We start from the raw sequence: 12022 nt of genomic DNA on the forward strand, positions 1-12022 counted from the left end.
ATATACAAAATGAAGGATGATGTACTAAATATAAGTAGTGCTAAAATCTGAACCGTAAATATAACTCCATATGCTATGTTTTAGTTCTTGTATTAGATAATTTACTGGCTTTTGTTTCAAGCATCAGAAATGAATCAATGTTTAAATCTGCATCTCAAACATAGACAGAATATGTATTTCTATGAAGCTCATTTTGTGTTCTAAACATACTTTGTAAAATGAGTGAGAATTTCTTTAAATTTAATCATTAACAAAAATGATTCAACTTTAAGGCTCTGGCTCACAGACTATACATATATACGCACACTATACATATACACATATTTATATTTATTTTATACATAATATTATTATAGACATCTATATATAAAACACATTATATATAAATAAAATTAAAATAGTATTATCTTCTCATATCTTGCACATAAATATTGGTGCACATTTGGAATTTGTGTGTATGGGAATGATCTAATGTAAAGAATTTTAAACTGCATTTTTATCTCTGGAAAGGGTATGTACTATCTAATTATTTATTCATCATTTATCTGGCTATCCATCATCCATATATTGGTCAACTGACTCCGGAGAATTTCTTTTCTAGAGAATATTCTTAATTTCATGTATGCTAATATATCCAAAAATATTAGAAATAAATGAAGATTTTGTTTTTAATGTAGGCTCCACACCCAGCATGGAGCCTAATGCAGGGCTTTCATTTACAACTACTTAAGCTGAGATCAAGAGTTGGATGCTTAACTGAGCCACCCAGGTGCCCATAGGAATAAATGAAGACCATTTAAGGAAGGACCTATGACTAAAAATTTTTAAATAAATCATATGTCTCTATCATATTATTTAATAAAAACCACTTGCTAGCTACTTAAAGTCCATAAAATGCACTACATTACTATGATATATAATATGATAAATAGTAATTCATGAAGTCATTATTTTTTTAAGAACAAAACTATTTTCTCTAAAAAGTTAGGAGATGCATTCAAATCATTCCAATTTTTTGTCTCCTGTGGAACAATTACTTAAGAACACTTCCAATGAGTCATCCACCAAAAGAAGAGAAGACATCTGGTGTTTTGCAAAGAACACAGACCTAGGTCTTTTATGGAATGGCATACCCAGGACTAGGAGGAGCTAGAATGAGAATTCTAGTTATTTTTGAATTGGTAGAGATTCCAATTCTTCAAATTTTAGAAGAAAATACCATGTAGGGATCCCTGGGTGGCACAGCGGTTTGGCGCCTGCCTTTGGCCCAGGGTGCGATCCTGGAGACCCGGGATCGAATCCCACGTCGGGCTCCCGGTGCATGGAGCCTGCTTCTCCCTCTGCCTGTGTGTCTCTGCCTCTCTCTCTCTCTCTCTCTCTCTCTGTGACTATCATAAATAAATAAAAATTTTAAAAAACTTTAAAAAAAAAAAAAAGAAAATACCATGTAGACTAAACAAGTTGAATAGAGGCTAAATAACCTGATCTAAATTATCCACATGAAGTGGTTACAATGTTTTGGGGTGTAAGAACTAAATCTAGTTAGAAAAAAACTTGGATTTTTAGAGACTTAGAATCCTCTAAACAATAGAAAGTATTAAGTAATCTGTTTTCTGGAAAAGTATGTGGAAGAAACAATATATTTACTAGGAGAGCAAGGGACTATGTGGTTGGTATGGGAATCTCAGTCTAGAGCAAATGAATAGGATGATGCCCACAACAAACAAAAAAATCAAATCAAAATTTTTTAAAAAAAGATAAAACAGGAAGAGCATTTATAAAGGAAAAGCATCTAACTGGATGTAATTATGAAGAGTTTAGAGCCAGAGGTGAGTAAATATGCCTGGAACCCACACAAATGTATGCTGATGATTCTGGAAAACATTACAGTTGGTTATGGTCAAAGACCATATGTAGATGTGAGATTTACATTTACATGATCATTGGAGTATAGAAATCCCAAGGTACAAAATTAATTAAAACACTTGGCTTGTGCCAGTCAAGAAATCACAAACTCAAAAATTTAAGTGTAGTAACTAAAATAATAGAAATATACAATTTTAATTCAGAAAAATACGATCAATTCAAAAGAAGGCAAGAAAATAAAATTTTGGTTAATGGAAAAAGTTAATACAATGGTAATAAATTTAAATGTATTTGAAATCATATTAAATAAAAATATTATTTGCTTATCGGGCAAAATCCATAGTTTAAAACTGATTCTAAAAAGTATATATGCAAGCATATATGCATATACACAAATGTACACACATGCAGATGACAAAACTAAAACATAATGTCACAAAAATGTTGAGGAAAAAGGGAGATATCCCATATTTTACTGACTTTTGAAAGAGCTTTATTATGGGCTGAATTGTATTTCACCAAAATTTATAGGTTAATTCCTAACCCCCCAGTACCTTAAAATGTGAACTTATTTATTTATTTATTTAATGATTTCATTTACTTATGAGAGAGAGAGAGAGAGAGCATAAGCAGGGGGAGGCAGAGGGAGAAGCAGACTCCCTGCTGAGCAGGGAACCCAATGCAGGGCTCCATCCCAGGACTCTGAGATCACGACCTGAACTGAAGGCAGATGCTTAACCAACTGAGCTTCTCAGGTGCCCAAAATGTGACCTTATTTAGAGAGAAATTTTATAGATACTGTTAAGGTGGGTCCTAATCCAGTATGACTGGTTTCCTTATGAAAGAGGGAAAATTGAGAGACAAATACACAGATACAGGGAGCACATCCTGGGAATATGAAAACAGCCATCTATAAACTGAGGAGAGAGGCCTAGAACATAACCTTTCCCCACAACCTCAGAAGTAATCAACTCTGCCAGACCTTGATCTGTGAGCCCATGCATTTCTGTTGTTTAAGCTATGGGCATTGTGGTATTTAGTTACAATAGCCCTTGAGAATTAATATAGGGTGATTATTGGTCATTCAGTAGTGTTGAAGAAACAAATTATTAGAAAAGTATAACAATCCTGCACCTATACACACATAAAACATCACAATGTTTTTACATGTATTAAGGTTTAAACACATGAAAAACTGCCATTTTAGGACATAAAATTTGCAAATCAATAATTATTCCTTTTTCAGATTTCTGTATACTTCTCTCAGAAACTGAGATATCAAGCAGAAAAATGCTAGCCAATATTTGAACAGTATAGTTAGCAAACTTGAGCTAATGCTTATGTATGCAATCCTTCCCCCAACAGTAAGAAAATACATACTCTTTAAAGTTCTGTATGAGACATTTTTAAAAATTGACTCCTGGTTACACAGCAATACCTTAACAAATTTCAGTAATTTAGTGGTATTTTACAGATCATGCTATGTCAATAACAGTGCAATAAAAAATAAGGAAAAATAAGAAAAAACAGCATATACATACATTTCCATCAACAAAGAAATTAGAATGGATATTATGGCATATTTAGACTACACTCAAAACTAAAAAGGAAAAAAATAATACGTATTACATCTTGTGGAAAGCAGCTAAAATTGTGAAATATGATTGAGTGTTGAGCTATAGTTTACTTTGATCTCCTATAAACGGTTTCATTTTTCAGCCTCTGAGATTTCCTCTAACCAGATGTAACAACAGAACCCGTAATGCATAGGACTCCTTATGTATTAATGTGTCATTGTAGACATGTAGAGCAAAAGTGACAATGAAAATATGACAAAAAAGTGTGAACCTTGGAATTTTTATAAATATAACATCCTTTAGTCTATTATCCTTGAGATTTGGCAATTGTAGGGACTATAGAAATACATAATGGAGGTGGGGGGTACTCAAGTCAGAGCCTTCTGATTGTTCATTGCCTTGGACTCACCTCTCTGTTGAGGTATCACTGCCACTGTGAATGACAAGGGACTTGAAATGAAATTTTTAAAAATCAGGAAGTGATAATGACTAAAGACCAGGTGGCAGGGAGCTAGTGTCTTAAAAATCTTTGACTATAACCCAAAGCTGCTTCTTAGAGTCTGGTAGCCTCAAGTTGTTCCAAATGTTAACACAGAAAGTAACGGATGTCCTTCTCATCTTTCAAAATGTTTGAGGTTCAAATGAAAATAGAAAAAAAAGTTCTACAAATCAACTTATTTGAATACTACTTAAAGTAAGCATTAGGAGCAATGTTTCTTTCTTGGGATATACACCAAATATCATATATCATGAATCTATATAGATGTATGCATGTAAATAGATAGATACCCTCAGAGTCTAGTGTAGTTTGACATTTCTCACCTACCGAACTACAATTTTCTTAATGCTTCATTAAAAGATACAAGACAGAATTTTTTTTTTAAGATTTTATTTATTTATTCAGAGAGAGAGAGGCAGAGACACAGTCAGAGGGAGAAACAGGCCCCCTTCAGGGAGCCGGATATGGGACTCAATCCCAGGACTCCAAGATCACGCCCTGGACTGAAGGCAGGCACTAAACCCCTGAGCCACCCAGGGATCCCCAGGACAGACATTTAAAGGCAAATCCTAAACCATTTTTGGTCAAGACTACTCTCTACTCCCCTCCTATAACCAATTATGATGATGAGTTCATCACTTCATTAAAATAATTCAGATTAGAAAATTTGGACATCGAAGTCTCTAGGCATTTATTTTGTCATTGTTTTTATGAAGGGCATTTTTTGTATTAGTTGTTACAAGCGTTTCCAAATCCTTTTATACTTATTAGAATTAGAATTAATTACTTTTATATGAAAACAGGGTCAGAAAAAAAAAAAAAAACAAGCAAAAAAACCAAACTCTTAGTTCTAGATTCATTAATGTATTGTGATTGATGGTGTTTTGAAAAATTTAAAGGAGTCAAAGCAGTTTGGATTGCTAGAATTGTATTTCTCATTGATCACTTGAAGTACATATTTCTTTTTTATGCAACCCCTTACCTTCACATTTACTTCATGTTAAAGTTCTTCATGTTTCCATAAAACTCTGACATTTATGAATGCTTCGAGCTTTTTCCTCTCTATTCTCCTACCCAGTCTTCTCAAAGGCAATTCCCATTTATGTAAGTTAACTAGAATCTCTCCTTTTTAAAATATTATTTATTTATTTATTCATGAGAGACACAGAAAGAGAGGCAGAGACACAGGCAGAGGGAGGAGAAACAGTCTCCATGCAAGGAGCCCAATGCGGGACTCGAACCCAGGAATCCAGGATCGCACCCTGAGCCAAAGGCAGATGCCCAACCGCTGAGCCACCCAGGTGTCCCTAAAATAATATCTCTTAATAAATATATGTCCAATACATTAAGCTATGGAAAAGATACTCATTATTTCTCATTAAAAGAATTCCCATGATATCCATAGGTGTTCTGCAATCTTAAAAAAGAAATCACAGACTGTGATTAATTATTCAATACTTCACTAAGTGACAAGGGACACAGTATGGTATTTTAGTATTCTAAACAATGCTTTTGTTGGAATAAATGGATGCAAAATTCATTTATTAGACTCAGAAAATATGTGTCTCTTGAAAAGTATTTAATGTATTAAGTTTTTTGACAACAGATGAAAGATTCCATATTCTTCTAGTCATTGCTGGAGACTCCTATATAAGTGAAGAAGGGATGAAATCATTGTGAGATATGAGCTAGTGGGGTTTTCTTTTGTATCACAATGGGGGAGTGGTTCGTTTACACAATTAGCTTCAGGCAAAAAGAATATAGTTTTTTGCTTTAAAACTACAATAAATGTGCACTATGAAATCCAGGAATGGTAAAGGATTTTAAGAAGCAATTTTCTGAAGCACAGTTTGAAGCCATGTGTCATTACCTTAACAGCTCAGAAATTACAGGAGCTAACACACCACGCTGGAATTGGGACTGCCCATGGCAATTGGAGATGGAGTGGCTCAGCTTCAAAAACTTGAGCTGACCTGTAAATAAGAAGTCTTGCTGACTTTGAGCCCCAGGCAGTGTTCCAAGTAGCACAGTACTCTACAGGCAGCAGCAACAATGGTAGTTTCAAAATCCACTATCATTTTGGGAGACTACCTACATTGCTTTCACCATCTTCAAACTTTATTCGCAAAGAAGTTATACTGCAAAACCAAGCCATAATCATTTAATAGCGTAACTATGAAGATCTCAATTGCAAAAGCAGAAAATGTTATCTAGTTAATGTAGAACAACAAAATTTCTGAGAATCTGATAGTTTTAATTATTCAAAGATTGGGGTTATGGATTTAATTAAGCTTGTTTTTATTTGATAGTGTTAACAAATCATTAGTGTAAACCTGACCTACAACAAACATAATAGGAATAAATCCCCATGACCTGGGAGTATGAGGCCAGTACAAATGTATCTGGGAGTACTGGTATGTCACAGAGCCTAGGGACTACCCCTTTTCCAGAGTAGAGACAAGATGGAAATTGGATTTTGTATCCCTCAGCATACTGAAATTGATACAGAAAATCAAATCTATCTTGGAGGTCAGTCATCAACAAACATTAAAAATAGAAGCAAGCAAGGGAAATCAATACTCAATAAATTAGAACTCAGATATCAAAGTGAAGAGTTTTGGGGAAAGGCAAATGTGTGTTTATATAATATATGTGTTTCTAGATGTTGTTTGGAATTGCCATGCCTAGGGTACCTATTTTCATTCTCACAGTACATTCTTAATATTCTTTTATATAAATAAAGTTACAATAGATGACAGTATCCTGGCTACATAATAAAACTCATCTACTTTATGATATAGTCTGAAGTTTGTATCACTTTATTGTCTACACCAAAACAGAAAATAGGTTCAAGATTATAAAAAATGTGATAGTAAAATCAAACAAAAATGGTGCATAACAATTGTTTAGCTATAAAGTTAAACAGTATGAATATATCAGGGATAGTTGGTAGCAGTACCTTTTTAAAAAATATGTTCCTTGCTATTTAGGAAGCGAACTCAGTAACATATTCACTTTACAGTTAGTCTAAAAACCTAATCAGAGGCAGGGATTGTCAGTTTAGATTCCAAAAACAAGCCAAGAGGCAAACATATGTATAAAAAACAGGATCCAATTCTACCCTATCTATAGGACACTCACTTTAGATTCAAAAATACAAAAAGGTTGAAACTAAAAGGATAGAAAATATGTTCTATGAAACAAGAACCAAGAGAGTTCCAGTGGCTATACTAATAACAGATAAAATAGATACTAAAACAGAAAAAGTTACTAGATGTGACAGAAATATTCCAGAATCCATCAGGAGAATATTACCATTAGAAAAACATACACATTTAAAAACCAAGCCCTAAAACATATAAGGCAAAACAGAAAAAAAAAAAATCAGGGAAGAAGTTGGTATTTCAACAATAATAGTTGGATATTTCGATACTTCACTTTCAATAATGGGTTAAACAATTAGACAATAGATCACCAAGGATATGGAATACTTTAAACATAGTACAAACCAACTAGAGCTAACAGAGCCAGTAAATACAAGGTGCCACCAGCATAATACAGATTCTTCTCAGGTACACAGGGAACATTTCTGGGACAGAGCATGTGCTCACCAAAAAATAAGAGCCAATAAATTTAAAATGCCTGGAGGCACACAAAATATGTTTTATGATCACAATGGATTGAAATTAGAAATCAATAACAGAAAAATAGTTAGGATATTAAAAAATATGTGGAAATTTTTAAGCAACATATTGCTAAATAACCAGTAAGTATAGAAGAAATTACAAGAAAAACTACTTTGAGATGAATAAATGAAAACAAAACACATCAAGACTATGCAGTACAGATAAATTAGTCATTATATGGGAATTAAAAGCTGTAAATGCCTATGTCAATAAAGAAAATAATAGCTCAATAACCTAACCTCTTACTTTAAGAAAATGGAAAAAGAAGAAGAGAAATTAATGAAGTAAGGAATAGAAAAGCAATAGAGGAAATAAACAAAACCAAAGTTGGTTATTTGGAAAGATTAATATTAATGGCAGACTATAGCTAAACTAATGCAAAAAAGAGATAGAACACTCAAATTACCAATATTAGAAAGAATGAATATACTAGCATCAAACATACATACATAAATGTACAAAATTCTGTACATTTATACAGAAATAAAAGGGATTATAAGGGGATGTTATGGATAAGTATATGCCATAAAATTATAAAACTAGGTGAAAGAGAAAACCGCTAGATTCATTACCAAAAGTAACTCAGTAAGAAACAGAAAATCTAAATAGAACAAACACAAATAGATTTAATTAGTACTTTCAAAAACTGCCTATATAGGAAAATCTAGGCTCAGATAGCTTCACTGGCACATTCTAACAAACATTTAAGTAGTTAACAGCAATTCTGCATAAACTCTTCCCCAAAATACAAGAGTTGGGAATACTTTCAAAAGTACTCTATGAAGCTAATATACTCTATTACTTTGTACCAAACCCAGACAAAGATAAAATAATCAAAGGCCAATATCTCTAATGGGTATAGATGTAAAAATACTCAACCAAATATTAGCAGACAGAATCTAGTCTTGATATATATATATCAAGATATATATATATATATATATATATATATATATATATATATATATCACAGACAGGTGGGATTTATCCCAAGAATGCAAGTTTGGTTTAACATCTGAAACATCTGAAACATCTGAAAATCAATTAATGTAATACCCCATATCAATAGAATAAAGGACAAAAAAAAATCCCCAAGCTATATAACTTATTATGTGCAGAAATAACATTTGACAAAATCCAATACCATTTAATGATAAAAACCTTCAACAAATTAGGACTAGAAGGATAGTTTCTCAACTGATAATGGGCATCTATGAAAATCCAAGAGCTAACATCATACTAAATGGTTTTCCTTTAAGATCAGGAAAGATTATCCATTCACTACTTTTATTTTATGTGCTAGTATTTCTTGCCAAGGCACTAAGGCAAGAAAAAAAAACAAACAAACAAATATTTAGCTAAGAAAAGAAGCAAAGCTATCCCTATTTGAAGATATGATCATAGATATAGAAAATGTTAAAAGAATCTACTAACAATTACTAGAAATAATAAATTCATCAAGGTTGTAGGAATACCAGATCAATATATAAAAATCAATTGTATTCCTATAGACTAGTAAGAAGCACAGTGAAAGTGAATTAAGGAAAAGATTCTATTTTTTAGACTCAAAAAAAATAAAATTCTTAGGAATAAATTTAACAAAGGAATTTAATTTTTTTTACTCTGGAAATATAAATATATTTTAAATATATTATTTAAAGAAATTAAGATTCAAATAAATGGAAAGACATCCCTCGTTTATAGATCAGAGAATTACTATTATCAAGATGGCAATACTTGCCAATATGATGTACAGAAATGTATGCAGGACAGCTCAGGTGAGAAAATCACAAGGAGTAGAGAAGAAAATGTGTTTAGAGCCCAATGAGTAGACCACTTTGGCAAGAATAACCATATGGATAGAGGAACTTCAGGACACAAAGGGGGCCTAAATTTTGAATAATCTTGAATGTCAATCATAGAAGGTGGAATTTAATTCTTTAGGCCATGGCAGTCTTTTACAGGTTTTTGAGAAAACAAGTGAAATTATCAGTGCTTTTGGAATTTAAGTCAGAAGAATATGTGCAAATTGGATAGTAGAACAAAGGACTGAAGGCAATAAATTTAAAATGTAGTGAAAGCTATAGTCACTATGAACTTATACTACTCCATTTTAGCTGTTCTGGGCTCTGCTGTCCAATATGGTAATTAAATAATATTAAAATTTTACTTCCTCAATTGCTCTAACCACATTTCAAGTGCTTGCTCAATTGTGGCTAATAGCTACTGTATTAGACATAACAAATAAAGGACATTCCTAGCACAAAGAAAGTTCTATCAACAGAACTATCAAGAGGCTTACCTCTTGAACCTATGGACCCACTTTTTATATGTGGAGTATAATGTGTTAAGACAGAGTGGTTGTAAGCCAGGAAACAGAGGACTGTGGGCCCAAACGCACTCTTTCAGAGCTGATACAGTAACAAATAAAAGGTGCTAACTGGATTCCTGGCAAAAAATGATGAGAATTTGAACTAGAGCCATAAAGAAAAATTAGAAAGTAATATGTAATTGCAAGGGATATTTGAAGGGAAAATAACAGAAACTAATCCTGTATAAATCAACTAGCCAGACTGATGAAAGGATTATTTATTTGCTCTTTAATTTAAAAATATTTGTTTGTGAGCAGGATTTAGCCTAATTACCGTTGGCCCTTGAACAACATGCAGGTTGAGGTGCCAAACCCACCTGCAGTCCAACACTCATGCATGACTTTTGACTTCCCAAAAAACTTAACTACTAGTAGCCTACTGATAACACTATTAATTAGCATACACTTTGTATATGTACTATGTATTATATTCTGTGTTCTTAGAATAATGTAAGCTAAGAAAAAGAGAGTGTTATTAAGAAAATCATAAGGAAGGGATGCCTGAGTAGCTCAGTGGTCGAGCATCTGCCTTTGGCTCAGGTCATGATCCCAGGGATCCCAGCCTGCTTCTCCCTCTGCCTGTGGCTCTGCCTCTCTCTGTGTGTCTCTCATGAATAAATAAATTTTAACAAAATCATAAGAGAAAATACATTTACAGTACTGTACCCTCAAAAATATGCTTTTGGTTCCTTTTATTAGAAAACCAAGACTTACACAGAACCCCCTGTGCCCTAAAGATTTCTGATTTTGTTGACTATACCATGCCACCAGCCACCTCTCACTGCAAGGAAGTCTTGGAACATGAGAGTTCAGCTTTCACGGTTTCTGTGGTGGAACGGCAATAGAGAAGAAAGAAGTTATGGATGCTGCTGGTCAGAGGACCTTCGGTGTCTGCCACAACTGCATCAGTTTCTACTATGTGTCAGCATTATCATAACAATTGCTGAAGAAATTATTCAAGGTTTCTATTGTACATTTCCAACCAGGAATTGATAAGATGTTCAAGTTAAACCAATTATTTGGCTTTTGAGCATCTCTTAGTTGTATCGAGAAGGTGTTACCTGACTCATATATGTGTATTTTATGCTTTTATTCTAGAAATAATGATACATTTTAGCTGTCTTGGTTCTTTTTTTCCTCAAGAATGTCAAATGAGCAGATATCAGTGTCAATGAGCAGTAAAATTGGATTGAATGCCAAAAAAGCAACAATTGATTTTTATATAAAAGTAGATTAGTGCTGTTGAGCTCTACTTTGTTCTATGTATTATTCATGTATAGAAGTTACTTATGCTTCTATATCATGAAAAAGTGGATGGAGATACCACTGAAAATAACTATTTGACCTAAACATATGATACATGGTACCACTGAATCTACTCTGATAATGCATCACAATATTTCCTCTATGGTTGAGCAGGATGCAATTAAATATTTGCAAAATTGGATTTTAAAGAAATATAAAAGGATAGTTAGAAAATATAAAATAAAATAAAACTTCACTTTAATGAAAACAACTACTGTATTAGACCCTGAAGATAAACAAATAAACCTGGAGAATGCACTGCTACTTATAAGTGTTTATGTTTATCTTCTAGGATCACCATTCAACAGGTGTCTAATCCTGCAGTCTGGATCCCAGGATATCTACAGACTCTAAGAATTCTGACTCACTCTAGAGATTTGGATTAGAATTAAATGAAGGGAAACGGCCACTAAAGACTAGCCTGCCAGTATTCCAGCCACTTCTAAAAATTTTAGAAAAACCCCTAAACCAGAGCTTGAGCATGTATAAGTAGATCAGAATCAAGAGTTTTCCATTAATCTATGTTGAAATTGGGTAAAACATACTTATCTCAGAGGGCAAACTAATTGCTTCACTCACCTTGTGTTAGGGGGAACCAAGATCTCAAGTATACTCATAATATTTTTGTTAAATGCAAAATTTGCAATAATGGTAGGAGGATATTAGAATGTTATGAATGTATATATACCCATATGAGTATATAATACAATTGTGGAAT

The sequence above is a fragment of the Canis lupus genome, chromosome 28 (genome assembly GCF_048164855.1).
Source record: "Canis lupus baileyi chromosome 28, mCanLup2.hap1, whole genome shotgun sequence".
NCBI lineage: Eukaryota > Metazoa > Chordata > Mammalia > Carnivora > Canidae > Canis > Canis lupus.